General features: G+C 56.0%; 1 protein-coding gene across 1 annotated transcript in view; it reads left to right on the plus strand.

Annotated features, from left to right (window-relative positions):
* Positions 1-5,123, plus strand: part of Smim7 (small integral membrane protein 7) — a 14,767-nt gene that overhangs the window by 294 nt on the left and 9,350 nt on the right. The gene's annotated exons all lie outside the window — the stretch shown is intronic.

The following is a 5,123-nucleotide window of genomic DNA, read 5'->3' on the forward strand; positions in this document are numbered from 1 at the left end:
TCCAGGGCCTAAACTCTGGGCCTGGTGCTGTCCCTCAGCTCTTCAGCTCAAGGTGAGCGCTCTACCACTTGAGCCACAGTGCCACTTCTGGCCTTTTCTGCTTATGTGGTGCTGAGGAATGGAACCCAGGGCCTCATGCATGCAAGGCAAGCGCTCTACCACGGAGCCACCTTCCCAGCCCCTCCTAGGGGTGGTGGTCTTAGAGCAGAATTTTATCAGGCTGATTCTCCCCCTCCCCCAGGCACAAAGCACCGCCTGATGATCATACTGATCATACTTCTGCAGAAAGCTCAAAGCCTTGGACTCTTGATTTCCAGTGAGCAGGTCTTAAGGCAGTGGGACCTTTAAGAGGTGAGGCTTAGTAAGGCCATCAGTTGATTTGGAGGGGCCTTGGCAGAGGCAGGGCTTTGGGAGATGATTAGGTCATTGGGGGTGTGGTTTGGCAGGGGCGGGGCTTTGGGCACTTGGGGGCGGGGCCTACACAGGAACCTGGCTGTCCTCCAGGGTTGGTTGCTAGGAAACATGGGTGAGTGGTGAGGCTCAGGAGCCTGGCAGGGTTCTGGGGTCCCCAGCACCTACAGTACATAAATGAATGAACCAACCCACAAAACCCAACAAGCCTGCCACAAGCCTCATCCACCCGCTCCTCCAGGGCCGCCTTCCTTCTGCCGAGTTTGGTGGAGGTCGGGAAGGTGGCTCAGTGGTAGAGCACTTGCCTCACATACATGAGGCCCTGGGTTTGATTCCTCAGCACCACGTAAGCAAAGAGGAAAAAAAACAGAAGTGGTGCTGTGGCTCAAGTGGTAGCACGCTCGCCTTGAGCTGAAGAGCTGAGGCACAGCGCCCAGGCCCAGAGTTCAGGCCCCATGACCGACAAAAACAAAGATAATTTAAAAAAGAGAGTTTGGTGGACTTTTGTGCACCGGCTGGCTTTGAACCAGGATCCTCAGAGTAGCTGGGATGACAGGGGTGACGGGCGGGTACCTGGCGGTGCCTTGGACGTTTAAAGTTGCTCCTCTCTAGAGTATGTATGTCCTGTCCTGGCTTCTATTTAAAACACGGCTCAGAGGCCGCTGTGCTTTGCAGAAATGGATCCCTGTACATCTAAAAATAACGCCTGGGCTTGAATTCCTTCCTGGGCCTCTGTGTCCTCTGGGATCAGGCATGGAGCAGGGGTGGGGCTGGCCCGATAGGCACCTGTGCTGCTGAACACATGAACACAGGCTCCCCAGCCTCACAGTCACATGACCGAGCGCCAGCTGGCTCTGCCACTCACACCCATGCCCATCCCCCAGCCTTCTGCGGCAGGCAGCTGGGAATGAGCTCTCCCGTGTGCGAGGCCTGGGCTCCATCCCCAGCCCCCGCGGAAAGAGAAGAGAAGAAAGCAGAAAGCTGGCTGTGGAATCCATGAATCCTGTAATAGCATCTTTTTTATTTTTTTTTGCCAGCTCTGGGGCTTGAACTCGGCCTGATCGCTGTCCCTGAGCTTCATTTACTCAAGCAGCGCTCTACTTGAGCCACAAGGCCATTTCTAGCTTTTTTTGTGTATGTGGTGCTGAGGGATTGAATCCAGGACCTCATGTGTGCAAGGAAAGCACTTTACCACTGAGCCACCTTTCCAGCCGCCCCACCCTCTTTTTTTGGGGGTTGGTGGTGGGGTTTGAACTCAGGGCCTGGGCGCTGTTCTGAGCTGCACAGTCAAGGCAAGCGCTCTACCACTCGAGCCGCAGCCCCCCCCCCAGCCCCTTTTCTATTCTGTGGAGCTAGGGTCCCACTGTGTAGTCCAGGCTGAACTCTTCATCTGCCTGGCCTCCACTTCCCCAGAGCTGGGCTGACAGGAGCGAGGCATGACCAGGCCTGGCAATATTGGACTTCTCGCTAAGTCCTGGGACCCTGCTTCAATCTGCCCTTGTACGGGGCTCCTGGGAGGAAGAGGGCACAAACTGCTTGGAGTGTATAGGGAAGATGTTTCTGGAAATGGAATGAAATAGAAAAAGCTGAGGGGCTGGTCGCTGGTGGCTCACACCTGCCAGCCTAGCTACACAGGAGGCTGAGACCTGAGGATGATGGTTCAAAGCCAGCCCGGGCAGCAAAGTCCACTGAGATGCTTAGCTCCCAAGGACCACCAGAAAACTGGAAGTGATGCTGTGGCTCAACGTGGTAAAGCACTTGCCTCAAGCTGAAGAGCTGAGGGACAGTACCCAGGCCCTGAGTTCAAGCCCCACCACCGACCCCAAAAAAAGAAGGAAAAAAAAAGATAGGTGAAGGTAGAAATCTGAGTGAATTTTTATTTGTTTTTGCTAAAGGCTGGCATTCTACCACTTGAGCCACAGCGCCACTTCTGGCTTTTTCTGTGTCTGTGGTGCTGAGGAATGAAACCCAGGGCTTCATGCATGCTAGGCGAGCACTCTACCACTGAGCCACCTTCCCAGCCCAGGTGAATGGATTTTTTTTTTACAGGAAGCCTGGGGAGGGAACGCAGGACCTTACACAGGGCTGGCAAGCACTCGGCCCCTTAGCCCCTGAGTGGATGGAGTTTGGATACCAGGCTGTGTTTGGGGGAGGACACTGCATCTAAACACATGTGCTGTATTGTCTGGATCTCTCAGTGACTGAGATAAGCCTTGTTCTGCAACCTTCTGAACTCAGATGTGCCTCAGTTTCCTCCCCTGGAAAATGTAGATCTTAGCCCCAGACTCACAAGGTTGTAGGAAGAGAAGCTCCCATTCCCTCCCCCCCCCCCCCACCACACACACACTCACACACAAAAGGCTTATAACAAGGTCAGAGGCAGGAGTGGTGGTCCAGGCTTGTAATCCCAGCACTTGGGAGGCTGAGGCAGGAAAATAGCAGGTTCGGGTCCAGCCTGGCCTACATAGTGAGATCAAGCCCCCCTCCTCAAAGCAGCAATCTCCAACCAGGGATCAATGAACTGCTCCCAGTAGCTGGACCTGGGGGCGTGGCTTTGTGGAAGGGGCGTGGCCTGGGCCTGGGGCGTGGATCAAGTGTTACACACTAGCCTAAAGCCCTGGAATTCAAACCCCAGTTCCCACCTAGGTAACAATCAACAACAACAACGTGTGTGTGTGTGTGTGTGTGTATGTGTGTATTTTTGGGTATGTGATGCTCAGAACATTCTAGAACCAAGGTGCAGCTTTTCTGGGAAACAATGGCTTTGGTGGTCCCAGCTCCAACTTGGTGGGTTCTTACCTGGATGTCCTCACCTGACCTGCGGATGGATAAATCTCAGCTGGGGATGGACCCTGTGTCCTCCCCCCACTTCGAGGACCGTTTTGGGGGGTTATAGTGGTGGGACAGCAGCATCCCTTTGGTGGTGGGGAGGTTGGGAAACAACGGGACTGAGAAATGGGTCTAAATCTGTTACTTTCCAGCCCTGCGGTCAGCCCCCAACCAGCCAGCAACTCTCCAGAACTAAACACGGCACCAGGTCTGATCCTCAGATACCCACCTCTGGAGTAGCTAGAGTCCAGGTGTGAGCCACTGGTGCCTGGCTACAAAGGGGTCTTTCTGGCTACAGAAGAGTTTTATTGTATTTTATTTTTCTAGTCCTGGGGCTTGAACTCAGGGCTTGGGAGCTGTCCTTGAGCCTCGGTGCTCTACCACTTCTGCCTTTTTCTGGAGAGGAGAGTCTCAGGAGCTTTTGTGCCCCAGTTGGCTTGGAATTGTGGTCCTCATGTCTCAGCCTCCTGAGTAGCTCGATGACAGGAGTGAGCCAGCGGCGCCCGGCCCAGAAGAACTGTTTTCTTTTTTAAGTTACCCAGGAGAGCCTGGGTGTGGTAGCTCACACCTGAAATCCCTGCTATGTGGAGGCTGAGGTCTGGAGGACTGCAATCTGAAGCCAGCTGGGTACCAACAGCTAGGTGTGTGTGGTAGTCCACACCTGTCACCCCAGCTACGCAGGAAGATTAAAGAAGAGGACTGAGCGTGACTCCAGGCGTAAACTCTACACCCTGGGCCTCAAAATAAAGCCAACAGTGCTGGGAGGCGTGGTCCCAGTGTCTGAGCGCAGACTTAGCAAAGCACAAGGCCCTGAGTGCAAACCCTTGTACTGCCAAATAGAAACAACAAGAACTGGGCGCTGGTAGCTCACGCCTGTCATCCCGGCTACTCAGGAGGCTGAGATCTGAGGATCACAGTTCAAAGCCAGCCCCTGCTCAACCAATCGAAAACCGAAGTGGCGCTGTGCCTCAAGTTGCAGGGCACTAACTGAGCGCAGAGAGGGGGCAGAGAGGAGAGGCCGGGCCCTGGGGGTGCGTTCCGCAGCTCCCACACTGCATCGTGTCTCCCCACACGCCTGCTCCAGGTACTGTGGTGCCTTCCTGTAATCCCATCCCAGCGCCAGGGAGGCGGGGGCAGGAGAACCCAGACTTCTCCAGAATAAATTCAAGACCAGCTGAGCTACCTGTAAGGCCTAATCCCAACCTCTGCCCCCCCCCACACACCCCAAGAAAAACAAGCTCCTAGAAGCATCTAGTGCGTGCAAGTCGGGGCTGAGAACCTGGACATTCAAATGTCAACTTTATGGAACCTTCTGGCACTTCTGGAGGTTCCCGCGTGGGCCTGGAGTCTTGCCCCGGGGGGCTGCTGCTCCTGGCTGTGAACGTCCCGGGCTCCCCACACACCCTGAGGGCCAGGGCTCCCTGGGAGCCGGCGCGCTCGGACATAGCAGGGCTGAGCTGGTGAAGGGCAGATCCCGCACCAGGCCGGGCGGCACAGCGGGCATGGCCGCAGCTGGCCGGATTCCCTCCTCCTGCTCCCCGCTTAGTAGGAGCCGCTGTTTTTTACCACCTGAAAAAATGACAAAGCTATCTCCATTCTGGGGGGTGCTTCCCTTCTGGGGGTGCTTCCTATCTATCCAAGCGGGAGGGAGGATGCGCGGTTCCAGCCACTGACTTCTCCTCCTCCTCCTTCCTTTCCCTCAAGCTGCCACCAATCCGGCTGGCGACTCGAATAGAATCGCTGGAGACGGAGGAAAGCTCCGTGGCGTGTCCGCCCTCGAGGGCGAGCTCTGGGCAAGCACAGGGTAAGGGAAGGAGTAGGTCCCGGCCGGGCCGCCCGCGGGGCGCAGGCGCGGGGCCGAGGGCAGGGCGGGGGTCCGGGTG

Source organism: Dipodomys ordii, unplaced genomic scaffold, assembly GCF_000151885.1.
Source record: "Dipodomys ordii isolate 6190 unplaced genomic scaffold, Dord_2.0 Scaffold108, whole genome shotgun sequence".
Lineage (NCBI taxonomy): Eukaryota > Metazoa > Chordata > Mammalia > Rodentia > Heteromyidae > Dipodomys > Dipodomys ordii.